Here is a 20,811-nt window from a genome sequence, read left to right on the forward strand (position 1 = left end):
GCCTCTCCCGTTGTGGAGCACAGGCTCCGGACGCGCAGGCTCAGTGGCCATGGCTCATGGGCCCAGCCGCTCCGCGGCATGTGGGATCTTCCCGGACCGGGGCACAAACCTGTGTCCCCTGCATCGGCAGGCGGACTGTCAACCACTGCGCCACCAGGGAAGCCCTGCTGCTATATTTTATTACTCACTGGCATCTTGCTGTTGGTGTCAACTTTCTGGATGTTTTAAACCTTATTTCTATTTCTTTGTCATCTATGCTTCCATATGCCATTTGCATTTCTGTAGTTAATACCATTTTATATTCTTGCCCCTTGCTCTTCACGGTAGACCTTGTAAAAAGACCACCTGGAAAAGAGTCTTATTAACGGGAACCCAGGCCTGGGTTGGAGAATCCTGGGAAGAGCTATAACCTATGTGGCGGAGCCTGGGTGGAGTTAGAGTGGTCTTAAGTGATCAGTTATACAGAAATGAGGGCTTATTTATAGACTGACTCCAATAAGATTTGGCTGGTGGCAGCTTGAGCTATGGGAAAAATGGGAGAGTAAGACTAGATAAGTGGGCAAAAAGCCCAGGGTTGGGCTAAGGAATAATAATGTAATAGAATAAGCATGGGCTTTGGAGTCAGATGATCTGGGTTTGAAGCCAGTTCTGTTATTTCCTGGTTAAGCTGAGCTTCAGTTTCTCATGCGTGATAGATATAATTTTTAAAATTTTTATTTATTTATTTTTGGCTGCATTGGGTCTTTGTTGCTGCGTGTGGGCTTTCTCTAGTTGGGGTGAGCAGGGGCTACTTTTTGCTGCGGTGCGTGGACTTCTCATTGCGGCGGCTTCTCTTTGTTGTGGAGCATGGGCTCTAGGCACGTAGGCTTCAGTAGTCGTGGCACACGGGCTTAGCTGCTCCGCAGCATGTGTGATCTTCCTGGACCAGGGATCGAACCAGGGATCAAACCTGTGTCCCCTGCATTGGCAAGCAGATTCTTAACCACTGCGCCAACAGGGAAGTCTCTGTGACAGATATTAATAGTACCTATCTCAGAGTTGCTGTGATGATTAGAGATGATGCACATAAACCATTTAGTATCTGTTAGATATAAACGATTTAGTATCTGTTAGATATATAGCTATGTGAGTCATCACATCACATCACATAGACCAGACTAGAGTAAACTATGATAAGAATATGAACCTGTTACCTGTAACCTGAATTCTTCTGCTCTTCCCTCATTATCCTGGAACTATGATATACCTTTTAGGATTTGGAGGTGTGGAGAACGGTAGGTCATTACCCTTCAGGTTTGGGGCTGTGTTTAGCAGACTGTGGTTTCTAATGTTGGACATAAAATTACAGGCTTAATAAGAGCCTGTATAGAGCTAATGGAAGATGAATCCGATGAGTTTGGGGGATCTTATTCATAGGCATATTCTTCTCTGGGGATCCATCCTCCCTGTGGTCTGAGCTTTTGTTGAGTCCTTGACAATTTGAGCCTCACGAAACTACTGTGGCTTTGGCTGGTGAACAATCAATGGTGGGGAGGCAGGAATGGAAGAATTAATGCTTTGTTTTATGTTCAGTTGACTAAGGATTTTGCCATTTGCAGAGGTACATAGTGGGAATGGGGGTTAGGCAAGAGTTGGATAGTGGGTCATCTTAAATATCTATATGAATAGCTAAAGTGACAAGACTTCAGATAGGGGGTTGAAGACATAAAACTTGCAGCTCAGGGAGGGGTTAAAGGGCTGTACCCCATTCTCTGCTAGGGGTAGCATATAAGCATAAAGAGTTGAGGGTCTAGCTTAGCAAAGCTAGTAGAGTTAAAAGTGTGTTGGGAAAGGCCTGGAAATCCTAGGGATTCCCCTTCAAAGTCAGAAGTAAAAGGACTGTCATTTAGTAAATGAATGTAACTCCTGCTGACAGTGAGAAAGGAAAGGGAGAAGGAAGGACAAAGGGAAGAAGAACTGGCATCTGAGAGACAAAATTAATCAATAAAGTGAAACAATAAGAAGGTCAAAGAGTCAATATCAAGTGCCATTTTGCTTAATTCAAGATATCTGGTCAGTTTATCATTGGAGAAAGAGAACACTATGAATAAATCAAATACATGGAGAACTTTAATTGTCATGTTAACTGTCCGTCCTCTATCCCATCATTTTTAGTAGATCATGTGAAAAGTTAAAATTTGCTGATTTGAGTTTCTTTTATTTCCTCTGCCCATGTGAAGAGGCCAGTGAACCTTAAAATAACCAAATGGCAGAAAACCAAGGGAATAGGGACAAGCTTAAGTGCCTGACCTAGATAATTAGTCTTTGAATAATCAAGAATGGGGTGCATTATAATCTTAATACTGGCACGGTAATTAGACTTAGAAGCTTTGAACTATGATGTTATAATTTGTGTGTGCGAATGTGGAGTTGGATAGTTTGGGGACACTTTAGTTTTTAATTTAGCAACAAAATAATTGATCCTGCATTTTCTAAACACATGAATATCTTGGTTCATATTTCTGGGAACTCTAGAAAGATAAAACAAAAACTTACAAACACCGATCCAGTGACCACAGGTGCTCTGTTGTTTTACTAAGGAGGTCCTTCTCCCATATTATTTTAAATGCATAGTGTGTCATTCCCAGAGCAGCTTTCAGACTCACTGTGTTTTGAGACACAGCTGACTCCCAATTATAAAAGTAAAAGCAATTATCTGTATTCTCACCATGCATTTAAGATTATAGTTTTATGTTTATTTATAAAAAATAACACAAACCAGGCAAATGACTTAATTAAAATGCAGCATGTGCTAGAACTGATTTAGAGCAAAAACAACAGTCATATCCCTCACAATTCTCTAAAATGTTCCTTTTCCTCTGCAATTTGAATGCAAATGTTCAGCTTTGATTTTTGAGGTCTCATCTAAGTTTTGCACCTTTCTGGGCTCTTTGCATGTTAGAGATGAAGGGAGAGAGAGAGAGAACTAAGAATCCCAAACTATGACATTTTAAAACTCAAGTTTAAGAGTTATTTTGGTTAACAATTAAGATTTCTGTTTTGTTTGAACTGAAGTTACAAGCTCAGTTGTTAATTAAATCACCACAAAATGGAATTGCTACTTTTCCAAAACAGCATCCTTATCCTATTAAGCACTGAATGGGTTTGTGATTGTGTAGCTCCTACTACTTTAGAGAACCCAGAGAAGGTAATACTCCCTTCAAGAATTCTTAAAATAAAAGAAACCAGATGAAATATGATTTGAACAATGTGAGTATTCTCTAATTAATTGACACTCTGTTTAAAAATAATCATCTTTAGGGATGGGATGGCAAAGAATATTTACAATATTAAAAAATGTCATGCTGTATTTAGCATAAACCATAAAATTAAAAATACCAAAAACAGAGCTGAGTACCAAAAACTGAAACTCTTGGCAAATGCTTTACCCTGTCTCACAAAGTGAGTCTAACTGAAAAGTAGAAATTCCTAAAGCCTTGGTGATTTTCCACCAACTCCAAGCTCTTTTGAAATGCAGTTTAACATTTACACTCATGTTTTTCCATCCCTTAAACTTTCAGGACTTAGACGTCTTGGTACTTTTTAAATATTTAATTCTTATATTTAATTTGTATATATTTTTAAACTTGTCTTCCTAACTAGATTATGTTTCTTGAAAAAGAGGTCATGTATTCAACTTTAAAAAAAATCTTACATGTCATCTAGTAACATACCTTGATAGATTAGAAACCCAAGAGATAGATACTTCTTCATTGATTTAATTGCTGATATTTTTAATACTGTCATATGCTTGAAAATCTTCATTTTTTAAAATATGTGAACTTAAGAGGTTTGCTCCATTCTGAAATGTGATTTTATTACACATAGCAACTCAATTCCCAGTTAAATGCATTCTATTAATTGAGAGACATGTATAAATATGCCCCTCCCTCCACTAAACACCCAGAGAAAAAGTAAATGTATGGTGGAAATGATGGAGAACAGAGTAAGTCTATCTATTTGCATTAATTAAAGAGGTTAATTAGGTAAAGACATTGATAACTGCAAAGGTAGCGTGTTTCCTATGTCAGAGCACAGAGAGAGAGAGAAGAAGGCTTTGTATCTAAGTAGCAAACGAAAAATCCTTTTTCTATACCTGGTTTCCTTGGAGTATCTTACTTTGAGGATATGGAAATTTCATATTCCCAAGGACGTTGATCTCTCAAGCCCTATTACAGTATCAGTGCTTTCCCCCTTGACCTCTGGTTATGAGTGTTGGAGAGAGCTGGCAGCTCTGCAAGCAGAATTAATCTGCTAAATCCAGTGTGTACCTTTGGTGTGGGATAGGGCAAGGGAGGACAGAGTTTTTGGTATTAATATAGTAAATGGCTTCTCTAAGCTGACTTAGTTTGAAACAGGACGTTAGCTACTTCATCCTGACAATGAGCCTGATTTTTATTCCCCTCCATTAAAGAGTATTTTAGAGCATGGCTCTTTTACTTTGTAGCAGTTGTAAGAGAAACCAAGTGCCTTGAAGGCAAAGACCGCAGAAACACTGGCTGGTCTCACTCAAAAGCTCACTCTCCCTTCTACTTTCTGCCATTATAAAAAAAAAAATTCCATCTTCTTAACATTCGCTATTGGTAATAGGTCCAGAGTTCAGCCCCATGCAGAAACTTCCCAGATTCCATTTGCCACTACAAACTGCTGATCAATATCAGCCACTGGCTCTGGGCATGAGTGGAATTGTTGGTTAGTAAAATCACAATGACCATCACTGTCCAGATTAAGCCTTAAAATGAATGAGGTTAATAAAAATAGATCTTATATATATGATTTTTGACATAATATCCTCTAAATATGTGTAGGATATTTCTATAACACTTTATCTGCTCCTTTATTGTGGTTTTTATTACTTTGTGTCCTGTGCTAGAGATAATGTCCATATCTCATTTCATCTACCAGGCAGTAAGTCACTTGAGGTCAGTGTACATATCTCATCTTTGATATTGCTCCCAGTTGCTAGCATGGTGCCTTGCATTTAGCTGATTTGCAGCAAATACTCACTAAATGCGTGAACAAAATGATATTTGTTACTAGTATTTAAGTCTCATTGCTGTGTGCAAAATACTATATGTGATTTTGCTGAGTCTGGTGGACAAACAGGAGATGTGTAAATATGCCAGCAGGTTCTGTTTTCTGTTTCTTGGTGCATAGCCATAAAGCCACACAGCACTTCCGGAGCAGATGTGCCTCCATTTTGGTTGAGAGGGCTGAAGAATGGTGGTTTTCTTTCTCTTCTGCTTTCAGCCCTCTCCTTGATGATACCTCAACTTTTCTGGCTTCAGTAGTCTAACAGGGGCCACACCGTAATTCCAAGTGTCATTTTTGGGTTCTAACTGGTAGTTCATCCTTTTACAAGGAGGATTTAGATACACACTTGCATCACATCTGCCACTCTCTTGCCCGCTCCCCCTACAAATAGTCCATTGCACCTTGGCATTAAACTACCCAGAAGCACTTAAGGTTGTCTGAATTAGAGATTTATTGCTTACTTCTTCTTCCAGATCATTTATGAGTATTGAGTGATGTCAGTCCTTACATCCATCCCTTTTGGACTTCAGTCTAATGCTTATTCATCCCGAGAAGCTGTGGTTTGTTCTTATTGTTTTCCTTAGAGGTCAGGTTTAAAGCGATGGGAAGTGCAGGAGAAGTGTGTATCTTGCATCCCATGTTACACAAGGCTTTGCAGCTGTGGTCTATGCTTGCTTTTCCTCTGCTAGGAAAAAAGAGATCTACATTCTACAAAACTCCAGCCAGTGCAGGGCTAGTTGTCTGGGATTTTCTGTAATCTAATAGAGCAACTTTAATAACTCAAGAGAAGCCTGCTGTATTTGCAGCTCATGGCTCATGAAAAGATATACTATGGTAATTTTCTGAACTCAGTCTCTTAGGCTAAATTACATTATTTTGGTAATGCCTCTCCTGAATTAACCGCAGTTATTTGAGAATCCAGCATCTCCAACTTACCAAGGGAAGGGAATCCTTGGATGTTAGTGAGCTATTGAATTCCAACTGGACCTCATCCTCTGTAGAGGAAAATGGCTAGTGGATGCAGACTTTTCAGTGCTTTGGGGTAAAATAAATATTTTTTATGTGGGCAGCACACTTCTCCTCTACTGATAAATGTGGATAGTGAATATCATGAGCCTCTCTTTTTAGAACACTTCAGTGCTCCTCATTCCTCCAGGATGAACTCCAAACTCCTTAACACAACACACAGGGCCTTTTGCCTGCTGGTTACCTGCTTTCCTCATCTCATTGCCTCCTCCCTCTCTTCTTTCTAGCTGGACTGGACTAATCTCGGGACACCACGTGGCCAAATTCTTTGTCCCCTCTGGGCCAATCTATGCACAGGCATTCTGCTGTCCCTTCCCCACATATGTCTCACTATTAATTATGTCGGTAGTAGTAGTTAGGCTCTGTCTTAGTCGGGCTTACATGGATTCTCTCACTTAATCCTTACAACAACCCATGAGTGCTATTATTATTCTCGTTTTCAGATAAGGAGAATGAGGCTTAGTGTGCATGTCAGAGACCTACCCAGGCTCACACAGCTATTAAGTGGTAGCACAGGGAGTTGAAACTAAGTAGTCTGACTCCTGAGCCCACTCTCGGCTGTACTGCCTCTCAGCTGTACTGCCTCTCAGCATGTGATTTAAACATAGTTATGTGGCTAACTCCTACTCATTACTTAGACATCACTTGCTCCAGAAAACCTCCCTGATATCCCCCTACCTCAGCCCCCAGTGGGTTATGTGCCCTTTCTGTGCTTGCTCACATTGCACCTTCCATTTCTCCCTTTACAGCACTTACCTTACAGATACCCCTGTAATTACTTGTTTACTTGTCTGTGTCCCCCACAAGCTCCTGAGACCCATGGGGCAGTATCCCATTGGCTTCTCTTGCTATTTTATCCCCAGCAGCTACCAGGAAGCTTGGCATTCAGCAGGAGCTCAATAAATGTTTATGAAATGAGTGGTCCTTTGACTAAACTTAGCTCCACTGAAAACCGTGCACAATTCTTTTGGCAGGAAAAGGTTAATCCTCATCTTAACTGGATTTTCAGACTTTAATGGAGGAAATACTCAGCAGCTTCTCCTTTCATTGGGATTCCAGAATTATGTGACTAGACAGAGGCTTTCTTGTGGTTAACAGAGCCTAGTCATATGTGTCAAGACTATCACTTCAATCAGGTTTTTGCTCACTCCAGCTGTCTCTGCCCCATTAAATGCTTGTTTACAAAAGAGGTAAACCAGGAAGTGGCTTGTTGCTTTACAGAAAGATTCACCAAAGGATTCTTACTTCTCATTTGGCCCGTTACTGTGTATCATGTAACACTGAAGCTGGGAAGTAACACTGGACCATTGCTCATCCAACCCTTTTTAAATAAGAGAGAAAAATAAGGCACAGAGAAGCTCAAATTCAACCACTAGTTAGTGGCCAAGCCAGAGCTATAATCTACACCTTTTATTTAAATAATGAATTTATGTGGTGCATTTAAAATATGATTACTTTACAAAAATTTTTTTCACTTTCACATTTATAGCAATAAATGTTTTAGCTCTAAAGCAACATATAATTATTTGTATACTTCAGCAGTGCAGACAGGAGAAAAGGTTTTCAGAAAACTTTGCTGAAGTCTTACATTCAAAAAATTGTGTAGAGCTTGATGAATTTTCATAAAGTTAATGCATTGATGTAACCAGCACCCAGATCAAAAAATAGGACATTAACAATGGAAGATTTTTTACTATAAATAATATATGATTACTTTAATATTATCACCTACATATGTTCTATAAAATGTATTACAGGCTTAATCATAACAGGAGGTTTTTATGGGAGGTGGGTAGAGAGGGGAAGGGACTTTAAGATAACTTATCCTTATGTGCAACTCTCACAATTCCATAATGCAGTATTTAAAAAATATATCCCTTTGCTTTTGTAACGAAGATGCATTTACTTATTTGCCTATTTGTTTGCAGAATTAACGTACATCCTGGCTGATTGTAAAGTCATAAAGACCAATCTGTGTGAATCCGACTCATATTCTATAGTGCTTAAATATCTACTTAGACCACTTTGGGGGGATCATTTGTTACATGGGATTTGTAAGCATTGGTGTGTGTGTGCTTCATTCTTTTTAAAAGAAGGTGAAATCTTGAATCTATCATTAGCAGTAAACACACGTACTCCGAGCCCTGATGGGTTTGCATGGAGCTCATTACATGTTTTTACTTATGCTTTTTGGCAAACTTGGATGTATTTCTGAGTGGTCTGACTGGCATTAGGGTGTCAGATTGAAGAGCTGACCTGTGGCCCAGTTCATTAGTACCAGGCTTTAAACGTCCAATTCAATACTACCTGACAAAGAACTTTATTCCCCACGTAGGCATTGCCCAGAACTTTAGACAAATTATTTAACCTGAAATAGTCTTGTCACTCCAACTCTTGGAGTAACCAATTCTGTCACATAATTATAATAAACATTTTGGGGAATAAAACTTCTGCCTAATATTGGATCAGAATGTTACACTTATCTGCAAGGCCCGTATACTACATGAACATTATCATTGTACAGTTCACTTAATAGGACAGTGACTGGGCAATTTCTGGAAAATCTTTCATGATCTAAAAGTTGCTTAGCCCAGTGGATTTTTAATAGCATCTAACATCCTAAGAAAGGTTTTTTTTTTTTTTCTTTTCCCCATTCCCTATCTCCATCCAAGGATAAAATTCATCCAGTTATTCAGAGCAATGGCTCAACTAACCTTAGTCCAGAAAAAAAAAGGTCTTACCTGTTTTTTTGTTTTGTTTTGTTTTTGTGGTACACGGGCCTCTCACTGTTGTGGCCTCTCCTGTTGCGGAGCACAGGCTCCGGACGCGCAGGCTCAGCGGCCATGGCTCACGGGCCCAGCCTCTCTGCGGCATGTGGGATCTCTCCAGACCGGGGCACGAACCCGCGTGCCCTACATTGGCAGGCGGACTCTCAACCACTGCGCCACCAGGGACGCCCAGGTCTTACCTGTTTTAAACTTACTTCCTGCTGTCTAGAATAGCCCCTTCAGCAAGCAACGTATTAATCTACTTAATTAACATGTATTGTGCCTTCTTCAAGGCCAAGCAAGGTCCAATTATGTGCTATAGCTAATTTTACCTTCTTCCTTTTGAATCTCATTCTGCTTCCCCTCAGCTCCCCCCTTAGCCTTACAGGCTTACAACAAAAGCTCAACAGGAGCTAGCAGTAGCGTGATAAAATTAAATAGAACGTCACAGAAAGGCCTGGGAGTTTGAAAGATGCCTTTTAACTTTAGCAGGGAGACAGAATAACATAGCCCTTGTCCTTGGCTTGGAGAAGTTTATGTGGCAATTACATGATGGTTATTCTGTTTATTTGCCCTTTTTGGACACTGTTTTTCTTTATGTGAGAAAAATATGTCAGCGGAATTGCTATTGAGAGTACACATCCCCTAGTAAAGTCAAGTGTTGTCATCCTGTTGACGCCACCAAAGCCTCTTAGGATTATTAATTTTGTTGTTCATTTAGGCATGCATGGTTGCCACAGCGACAACAATCTCATAGTTCCTTCAAGCCCTCTGTACAGTGAGCATCTGTTGAGAGTCCTATGAAGGTTCCATAGTTTCTGTCCTTCCTGTCACAGATTGAACCCCTTGCTTGCTCTCCTTATGAGCTACATATTTATCAAGAATCCCTAGAGAGAGAAGAGTCTCTTTGCTGGAGCCAGTCAAAGGAGAAATCGAAATGAATATGAAGGTTTTTGTTTCCCATGGGCTGTTGCAGAAGACCTCAGAATAGGTGGTTTGGAAGTCAGACAATTATTAAAAATCTTGGTCAGCTGAAATGTGAATAAGTCCTTGGCAAAATTCACAGCCAATCTTTTATAGAGGGTGGCCAGGACACTTAGTGTCCTGCTTAAAGCCAAAATTGTAAATTCTAGCCTAAACTCCCAGTGGTATGCAGTAATAGGGTGCAGTCTCTTGCCAACTATTTTTCATAGTCCAAGACATTCTCCTAAAGAACTATATTGTTTTCAGAAAATATGTGTCTTGAAAGGACACATTTCCTCTTTTAATTTCCTCCTAACCACGGGCTGGTAGCTTACATGTTTTCAAAAGCCATCTTCTAAGACAGCCATCTTCTACGACACTATTTAACATGAGTCCTTATCTTTGATGCTGTCCTAATTCATCTCATCTGCAATTTATACAGTCAGAACTGGAGGAGAGTAACAATTTACAGGTAAATTACATGCTACCATGTGAAAGGAGCTGAGACAGGGGCAGCCTGTCTTTTTACAGCTGTTAAGTCCTTGCAGAATCCTTAGTTGAAACTTACATGTAAATATTAGGGCACCTGACTGAGTAAGTTTATCAAAACATCTTTATAGGTTTCCTACTCCTTCTGTCATTACTCTGATCAAGATGATCAAGAACAGATTTCTGTATTCATTTCTGCAGAGAAGCTTACTCATCCCTCTTCAAAATTCTCTTACCTAATGATACCTATTGTTCAATCATAAGTAATATTTAGCAATAAAATCTTTTACTTGGAGGAAATTATCTTTGAGAAGAATTCAACTTGGAATTCTCTACTGATTAAGTAATTGTCATTTCCACCTTTCAGTTTAGAGAAGAAACTTCTAAGCTGAATACCATTCTTAGGTAAGAAGGTTGGGTCTGGGTTACTCTGGCTTCCACAAGACAGTGAGCATGTTCTGAGGGCTTCTTTTTTGCAGATCTTTGTGGGGACCCCTGGGACCAATTTTTGTAGGACTCTCCCATTCTAAGCACACTTTCTGGACCATTTTTACTTTTTATTCCCATTTTATCAGCAAAGAAGTCTTCTCTTCATTTTATATTTTACTTCTACAGGATCATAAGATTGTAGTATTTTTGAGCTGGAAAACAACCCCCGCGCCACCTCCACTGATCCTCTCTTATGCATTTCTGTCCTCAAAACTTGCAAGGCCTAACTATGCTCATGTTGATCACTTTTAAAAACTTATATACATGGGGCTTCCCTGGTGGCGCACTGGTTGAGAGTCCGCCTGCCGATGCAGGGGACACGGGTTCGTGCCCCGGTCCGGGAAGATCCCACATGCCGCGGAGCGGCTGGGCCCGTGAGCCATGGCTGCTGAGCCTGCGCGTCCGGAGCCTGTGCTCCGCAACGGGAGAGGCCACAACAGAAAGAGGCCCGCGTACCGCAAAAGAAAAAAAAAAAAAAAACAAGAAAACTTATATACATGGATTCATTGGCAGCTGAGCACAAACCAAACATTTTGTTATATACAATTTATTATACAAGTGTGGGTTTAAGGGAAATAGCCCTAAATTACAAATGAGATTTTTTTTTCTAGTTCCAGCTCTGATTTTATTCACGGAATGACCCTGGACAAGTCTCTCAATTTTGCTAGGTGTCAGTTTCTTTATCTGTAAAATGAGAATAGCATTCTATCATAACTTATTATAAAGATAAATGAGATAATATATTTAAAGACTCCTTGGAAAGTGTGAGGTACTATATATAAGTATCAGGTATGTGGATACCCATCCATAATGCCTGTCTCTGGAGTCCACATCAGCCTAGTGACTTTAACTGTGCCCTTAGCCAAGATCACAAAACCCGATTATAAATCCACTTACAAAAATGTGGTTTACCTTGACCAAACAATTTCACCAATAGCAATCTATATTGCAGAAATTTTCATTCATGTGTGATTATTGGCAAATGACAACTTTTCTGTACTTCATTTTCTCACCTCTAAAATGGATTTGACAATTTACCAAACACAAATAATTTTAAATGTATAGAATAAATCTAGAAGAACATATTTGGTTACCCTGAGACACAGGATAGTGTCAAATGCTTTTGTGAAGTTAGAATATATTGCAGTCTAGTTGTTTTCCCACTTCAACTGTAACTCCCAACTGTGGGGTCTCTATTAATAGTTTCCCTTTAGCCCCTACAATGGCCAGCATAGAGCTAGGAACATGGCAGACACTGAAGATATGTGTTTTCAAAGAATAATGACATCTTGTGTATATTAAAAAACAGGGTTTTAACTTGAAATTTTCTATTAAGTTATTCATTCATTAGTTTATTAATAAATTATTCATTAATTCAACAAGCAGTTGTTGAACATCCATTAGAGGCCAAGCGTAATAGGTGTTGGTATACAGTCATGATAAAAGGCTTATGTAAATATCTAATTAGACTAAGTTCTCTCTACCAGTAGGTCTGAACTGTACAAGGTTTGGTACCTGGACTTGAATAAATTTTATGCTCTTGCTTGCAATCCTTCTACTTTAAGGAATACTCTTCAGTGACTCAGATGAAAACTCAGAGGAAGCTAGTAGAGCCTTGGAGAGCCTGATGGAGCGTGAAGTGCTCTAGATGATTCTGAAGGCCTACAGACCTTGAGCATCCTCTCCTTTGGTTGAGAGATCTGTAATGAATTCTCCAGTTATGAGCAGGGCTGAAGCTGACACAGCAAGCCTGGGGGTTGAGGGCATGGAGCCACTGCCTGAGTTTGAAGCTAAGCCCTACCACTTACCAAGTGGGTAGTCTTGGGCAAACCATATACCCTTTCTGCCTCAGTTTCCTCATCTGTTGAATGAAAGTAATAATATGACCTCCTTGGGTTGTTTTGTAGATGAAAAGAGATGATACACTTAAAGTAACTAGCATAGTGATTAATATATTTAAGGGTCCAGCACATGATAGCTATTGTTATTATTTCAAAATTAATCTTATCAAGAAATAAAGCAGGGACTTCCCTGGTGGCACAGTGGTTAAGAGTCCGCCTGCCAATGCAGGGACACGGGTTCGAGCCCTGGTCTGGGAAGATCCCACATGCCGTGGAGCAGCTAAGCCTGTGTGCTACAACTACTGAGCCCACGCACCACAACTACTGAAGTCCTCATGCCCTAGAGCCCACATGCCACAACTACTGAGCCCATGCGCCACAACCACTAAAGCCCGTACACTCTAGGGCCTGCATGCCACAACTACTGAGCCTGCGTGCTGCAACACCCGAAGCCCGTGCGCCTAGAGCCTGTGCTCCACAAACAAGAGAAGCCACCGCAATGAGAAGCCCGCGCACTGTGACAAAGAGTAGCCCCTGCTCACCACAACTACAGAAAGACCGTGCGCAGAAAGAAAGAAATAAAGCAGCCAGTCCATCGGTATGGGGGGGGGGGTGCCCTGGGACCAGACGAACGTGGAGATGAGATGAGCACAAGAGATTAGGAGATGGTAAATAAATAATGAGAATCAGCGACAGGGTGAGAGTACAATTGATAGAGGCCAAAGAATTAGAGAATCCTAGGATTTTAGAGTCAGAATTCATTTATTCATTTATTCATTCATGCATCCACTCATCCATTCCATAAATATTTACTGAGCACCTACTATGTGCCAAAAGCTGTTCTAGTTGCTGGGTCTATGCATTGACTAAAATATTGCTGCCCTTGTGGGCTTTATATTTTAGTGACAGAAACTGGACCATTTGGTCCCCTTCTTATCACATGCAAAAACCCTGCTACGGTGCACCGAATGCTGATCCTCTATCCTCTTGGTTTTTTAAAAATAATATATGTATTTTAAAATATTTACTTCACTGCGTGGGGTCTTTAGTTGCAGCACGTGGGATCTTTTCACTGCGGCTCTAAGGCTCTTCATTGCGGTGTGTGGGCTTCTCTCTAGTTATGGTATGTGGGCTCCAGAGCGTGCGGGTTTAGTTGCCCCATTGCATGTGAGATCTTAGTTCCCCGACCAGGGCTTGAACCCACATCCGCTGCATTGCAAGGCAGATTCTTAAACTCTGGACCACCAGGGAAGTCCCTATCCTCTGTTTTTATATGTCTAGGAAAGTACATTAATGAATAGGAACAGCGCCTTCCACTCTTGGCCAGCTGGAAGTGTGAGGTTCTTTTTAAAGTGTCGGGCTTCCCTGGTGGCGCAGTGGTTGAGAGTCCGCCTGCTTATGCAGGGGACACGGGTTCATGCCCCAGTCCGGGAAGATCCCACGTGCCACAGAGCAGCTAGGCCCGTGAGCCATGGCCGCTGAGCCTGCGCGTCCGGAGCCTGTGCTCCACAACGGGAGAGGCCACAACAGTGAGAGGCCTGCATACCGCAAAAATAAATAAATTAAAAAAATAAAGCGCCTAAGTATGACTCTATGCTTATTGTATTGTATTGAAAATAGTACTGAACTCTGAATAAAGCTAACCTGCTTCTATAGGACAGCATTTGAAAAATCCTAGAGGTTCTGAGGAATACAAATTTTGGTAAACACAATCCAGAATTGGAAGGGTAGGGAGAAATGGCCAGAGATCATTCAAGTGTGTGGCCATCAAGAATGCAGCAGAGGGTTTTTCTAGCAGAACTATGGGAAAACCTATAGTCTGATGAGGCAGATTCATGAAGAGTGGTGAGGGGGCTCCTGTTCCCACCCCAGAAAGGTTCACTGGTCTCATATGTGTCTTCCCTCACAGCCATGTTTTCCCAGCTCATTACCTCAGGTACTCTATATGTACTGCTGAAGTCTCCCTGAGAAGGAAGCAAAACCTTCCCTCCAAGGAGGTCACCTAGGATTGCAGTGCTTTGCTTCAGGCAAACATCCCTCCAGGGAAGGAGCCTTCACTCTCCCTGCTGTGGGCATAGATTGAGGAGCCCCCAAGGCTTGACAACAGGTCAGTGGCAAGCCAAGCTTCTAGACCCAGACAGCGGCACAGATTTTTATCTGAACTTAATTCCTTTTTCAGAAGAGCGTTCATGGCCTTTCGTCTCTTATTTGAATTTAATCCCCATGGATCACAGTTTTGTTCTGTGGATCCATCTAGCAAAACATGATTCAAGGGTTCTTGGTCCTTAGCTGGCTCACAGAACTACAGAACTCTGAAGAGATCAGCCCTCTTACTTACAGGTGAGGAGCCAGGGCTCGAGAAAGACAAGTGAGCAGCCACGGTCAAGTGGCAAGTTGGTGCCACAGACTAGCCCTGTGCCAAGCTCCAACTGACCAGGGTGTTGAGAAGGACGAGGGATAAGAGAATGAACTGCACTGAGATGGGATCAGGAGGACCAAGACAGCAAGGCGGGTTTATTGAAACATAGCAAGGGTTATATACATGTGCAAAAGGAAAGTACCCAGACATATCATTCTTGGAAATCTCTGAACTTTCGCCAGTTCTCACATCAAAGGTACAGTCCCTTGGGAAGAACCTGTTGAACCGAGACCACATGGAACAACCAGGGCTTTTCGACCTCTTTGATCTCAATGCCCTGGATGAGGTGGCCTTGCCAACCTCTTTTACGTCACCCTTTGATCTCTGATTCATAGCATTCCTCCTTCAGGCAGGGACATGCCGGGACAGTCCCGCTAGACTGCCCCTGTGCCGGGACAGTCACGCCAGACTGCCTCCAACAAGTTGGTAGAAGCACTGGACTACAAGTAAGGTTACAAGTCTTCATCCAGGGTTCTTGTAATTTTTTTTTATTAGCAATAGGAAAATCTGCTCAAAAACAACTCATAAACCTCCTAGAATAGAGATCTTAGATGTCATAGGTAAAAGAGAGTATAGAGATCGTGTAGCATAGTCCTCTGAAAGAAATTTTAGAGTTTTAAAGTACCTTCTCCCTTTATTTTATTTAAAGCAATGTCTGGCTTGCCACAGCCAGGAGTTTGAGATGTGTTCTATGGCGTGTGCACCTGTGCACCTAGGGATGATATCAGTGTGGCTCCCTGAAGATTTCAAGACGATGCCTCCTCTCAGTTTTATTTTGTAGTAAAAATAATTTGTGGCGGTTTTGGTTTTCCTTGTCTTATGAGCTGGGGGTGACAGCCAGAAGGCCACTGTCTCCTAATTTTCTGTGTGGTCATTATCCGTACTCCATTCAGACCACAGTGAAGACCACTGGATTGTAAATGATACCCCAGGGACTGTTCATGTGGTCATCTGTGGGGAGGAAAAGGGGAGGTATGTAGGCAAGCAACGCTGACCAAAATATTTCTCCTGAAAGCTCTCGTACTTGCAGTATGAGTTCACCACTGGAAGACTGCCATGTTTTCTATTTTAAGGTCCCATGTCCTTTATGTTGCTCTGCTGCTCCTTCTAGTTCTACCCTGTAGTGTGGAGAGTAGAGATGAAGATAATGGGTCCTGGAATTGGACTTCCTGACTTCAAATCTTGACTTTGCACTGACTAATTTTGTGATTATAGGCAAATGTCTTAATCTTTCTGGGTTTGTCTCCTATCTGTAAAGTGATTTGACAACTTTATCTAACTCAAATGATTGATGTGAGGACTAACTGGATAGAGTATTGACACACTGGCCTGCAGTGGCCACTTAGTGAATGCTAGCTGTTACCATTAACAGCTCAGCTTGTGCAGCCCAGCATTGTGGAAGGAACACTGGATCAATGGGACAGTGGACACAGGATTTGGTCCAGGCTCTCACTTTTACTTAGCTGTATGAACTTGGGACAGTCACTTGATCCCAGGTCACAGAATGCAAGACATGGAAGCAAGCATTTGGTCCAACCTCCTCATGTAATGAATGAAACTGGGCCTCGTGAGAGGAAGAGGCTCACCCAGAGTCCACAGGCAGTTAATGCCCAGGCAAGGATCAGCCAGTACCTGCTCTCTTGACTTCTAGCTCAGAGCTCTTTCTATCATTACTTTGGGGACCAAAATCCTGCCAAGTGTTCCCAACTTTGCTGAAGACCTGAGGACTTTGGGGTTGGCAGGCAAATGGTTCCTAACAAGCTGTCTTGGGGTTGTGGCCATCCCAGAAGCAGTAGCCAATGCATTCTAATACGTCATGGTTGGTATAAGTGTTGGAAGCATAGTGATGCCTTTAAGAAGCTACTGGGTGAATGCCGCTGCACTTTTGGGGGGCCCAGAAAAACTCATTCCAGACCAACAGGACAAACTTGGGCAGGTTCTTATGGCCCAGTGGCTTAGTGATCAACCACATTTCTTCTTTCACTTTCTTGGCTCCTGCCTGAGAAGCTCACAGTGACTGTGTCTCTACCTTAAGCTGTGGATGTCTCCTTTAGAGCTCTTACTAGAGGCTCTTGCCACCCATTTCCTTCTCTCCTCTCTCACTCAGATCCTAGGAGTATAGGTTGACCATATTATCCACTCTTGCATATATGGCTTGATCTGCAAGGTCCTCTTTCTGTTCTGCACCCTGCCCACAATGGACGCTCAACAAAGCCAGTCCTCTGCTCATTGTTCTAAGTACATCCCAGGCTTCTGGCTCTGGTTCATTGCATATATTATGTCTTTCCATTGCTTCTTGCTGAGTCCTCTCAGATTAACTATTACATTTCTATGAAGCCCACAATGGTCCCCCTACTCAGAAGTGGTCTCCTGTTCCTTAGAACTTTCAAAGGACATATTGACTGTAACTGATGGTTTACACATGTCAGTAGAGGTCCTATCTCTCTTAAGAAGCTCCTTCAGAACCATGTACTGACATCTTTTTATCCTCCAAAGCATTTAGCAGAGCTCCTTGCCCATTGTAGGAGCTCAGTTAGACCTGCTTGAACAAGTGTTGACTGGTTAGCAGGTTTGCTAACCACGGGCTCCAGCCTTAATAAAAAGATTATTCCTTCACAATGAAAAGTGCTTTCTCCTTGGGTGCCATTGTGAGTCTGTGATAAGTCAGTCATAGCCATTTAAAGTTTCCTTGAAGCTGTGGCAATGCCCAGTCGTGTTGAGAATTCTACTTTTTAGAAATCCAGAGTGACACATTTTTGAAATGAATATCAATTAAAATAAATTTTGCTCTTCTTTTTCTGTTGGCAGAAACTGACCACCCAAGATGGACAAGCAAAACAAACTAACATACTTTAAAAACGCAAATAGAAGTTCAAGGACATCAAAGGCATGATGAGGGATGGAGTTCCGAAGCTTTCATTTACTCACCCACTCATTCACTCAATCAGCAAACAGATTCATGCAGTTTGATTTCCTGCATTTCAGAAGGAAACAGTTGTGTTATTCTATTTTTGCAGAGTTCTACGCAGAGTTCTATATAGCCCTCTGCTAGAGCCCTGTGCTTCTGAAATTGTTTGCTAAAATAATGGTCAGAAGTAGTTTGTGTTCACAAAGTCGAACTCAGTGTTTCCCTAAGATCAAATACTCGATGACAAATTTTATCCCCAAATTCGGTAAAAAAATGAGAAGAATGCAAAGATTAATCCTTGAAAGCCCTTGAATAAGCCTTTCCTCCTCCATTTTGTTTGCTTTTTAAATATTGTAATCAGAGAATAATAGGTGAGTCCTTCTGTGGATAATTAAAACACATGTAAATTGAAATTCTCAGGCCAGTAATTAAATTGAGGAGTTCATTGGGTAATGTTTACTTTTTAGGTCCCAGATTGTGTGTTCAGTTCCTCTTTAAGCTGTACTTTTTCTTTCTTTTTTTGTCTTTTTCTTCAGTCTGGGAGATCAAAGCTACCTGAATTTTACAATAGCATCGTATGAAAGAAGAGGCGGAGGGAAAGCCACAGTAGTTTCAGTAAATAATGGGCTTTGATGTCTCCAACTTGAAATCCATATTTTGAGAGCCCTGATGTATCTAATAGTATTTGGAATAAAATTTTAAGTCCCACCGCTGGGGCCTTTTGCAGGGAAACATGCGTGTGAAAAGTGGATGTTAACATTCATCTCATATCTTACCCCTGCCTTACAACAAAATGCTTCCATTCTTTGTGAAGTTTGCGTGGTGTCCGTGTCACATGCGAGTAGTTTGTCCACTTCTTTTTGGCTGCTGTTCACAAAATTAAGAGCTGTTAACCTTGGCTTGAGGCTTTGGGCAATTCATTGTGGGGGTGGGGGAGGTAGTTAAGAAAAAGCAGTAGGAAAAAAACGCTTTCCAGGAATACATCATTTTCTCTAAAACCGTAGAATCATTCCAAGAGCCCCTCTTTGACCGTGAGAAATACCTGTGAGATCTAACCATTGTTAGGGATTTATGTCTTTAGGCTAAAATCTGTTGGTCCCATTAGTTTGTTTTTGGGTGCAGGTACTGTGGTGCCATTTTAAAAATGTCATGGCCCTTTGACCATGTTCACAGGCTCCTGGGCAGCAAGAAGCTTTGAAGTCCAATAGATATCAAAATACAAGAATAGATTTCAAGAATGACTTTTCTGTTAAAATCTCAAGACAAAATTCCCTTTGCTCTTGCCTTGGAGTCCCTTAGATCATACAGGCCATATGCCTCCAGCAGGGTCTCAGTAGTTCTTGTTTCTCCTGCGGTCACATTGTGTCTGTGATGTCCTGAGTGGTTACCATGGAGGTAATTGTCATGGTGTGAGAGATGTGTGAATTCAGGTGTGGAGAAACTCAGCAGTGAGAGATGGGTCTTTGAGAAAAAGAGACAAATCCCCTTTCATTCCAACTTCCTTGGTAACAAAAGGATGAAGCAGGAAGAAAAGGGGGAGATGTAAATATAATAACTGAAAATTATCATATTTTGAACAGCATGCTTTTTATGCTTTGCATGACATACTGAAAAATCTTCCATTTATTTATTTATTTATATTTTGCTCACAAAGAGTATGGCGTTAAAAACAACTTTCATGTTATTTCTTGGAGAAAAAACAAATATGGCTTGTGATGCCTAAGAGAATAGCATACTATGAAGTCCAAGTTCAACAGAGAAATCTTTTGAAAGATACACCAGGAAGCTCAAAGGTGATATGTTTTTGCCCAGTTGGGGAAAAAAAAAAGACTGCTGCAATCTGCAAAACATTAAAGAATGAGAGAGAGCCAAGTTAACAATGCAGCCAGACTGGCTTGCTGCTGGCATTTGACAAGCTAGGAAAATGAGACTGCAAAAATCCACAGGGAATTATTTTCCCTTCATGTTAATGAAGTACCATACATTTCTTTCTTGGGATGAGGGGTGGTGGGGGTGAGGGCAGGGGTGCTGCTGAGCAGGTATTTTAAGGAAATGATCCAGAATCCCTGCCTCTGGCTTGGCATAATCAGTGTCATTACTGCTTGTTTGGAAGCTTTGTCTTTTCTTGGAAAGGACCCAGGTCTGGCAGACTCAAGTAGTCAGTGTGGTGGCTGGTGAAGAGGGATCCTGCCGAGGCAAGTGCAGGAAGTCTGAGTGCCCTTGAGCTTTGGATTCTGAGTAAGAGACTTGAGCTCCAGTCCCAGCTTTGCCTCTGTGGATTTTCTCTGACCTTCGCCAAAGCCCTTAACTGCTCTGTTTTCTCATTCTATTATTTACATGAGGCTGTTGTGAAAATAAATATATTAGTATAAAATATATATATTGGTATAAAATATATATTTTCAGGCATTCTACAAATGCAAGGTGTGAGACCTTATTATTTTGGGGTTCCATGTCAGCATAAAGATATTTAGCTGTTGTCCAGTGTCATTTTTCATAGACCTACAGATGCAAGTGAGTACTTTGGTGAGTACTAATGCTGGAACCCTACTCTCCATGGCATTCCTTTGGGGAAAAGAAGGTGTATTAGGATTCTCCACAGACATAGAACCAATAGGATCTCTCTCTTTCTCTCTCTCTCTCTCTTTCTCTGTTTAATCTTTCTGTCTATTATCTATCTGTCTATCTATTTTTCTTTCTGTCTAAAATGAGATATATTATGAGGAATTGGCTCATGTGGTTATGGAGGCTGAGACGTCTCATGATCTGCTGTCTGCAAGCTAGAGACCCAGAAAAGCCAATGGTATAATTCAGTCTGATTCTGAAGGCCTGAGA

General features: G+C 41.2%; 1 long non-coding RNA gene across 1 annotated transcript in view; it reads left to right on the top strand.

Moving 5' to 3' along the window:
• LOC115802719 (uncharacterized) overlaps nucleotides 1-20,598 on the top strand; it is a 90,150-nt gene extending 69,552 nt beyond the window's left edge. Inside the window, exon 3 of the long non-coding RNA XR_004023252.2 lies at nucleotides 17,877-20,598. This is a non-coding gene — a long non-coding RNA (uncharacterized LOC115802719). The remainder of the gene's footprint in view (nucleotides 1-17,876) is intronic.
• The last annotated feature ends 213 nt before the right edge of the window (nucleotides 20,599-20,811 follow it).

Source organism: Delphinapterus leucas, chromosome 20 (genome assembly GCF_059928025.1).
Source record: "Delphinapterus leucas isolate spDelLeu-1000000601 "Yukka" chromosome 20, BTC_Dleu_Yukka2, whole genome shotgun sequence".
In the NCBI taxonomy this organism is placed as follows: domain Eukaryota; kingdom Metazoa; phylum Chordata; class Mammalia; order Artiodactyla; family Monodontidae; genus Delphinapterus; species Delphinapterus leucas.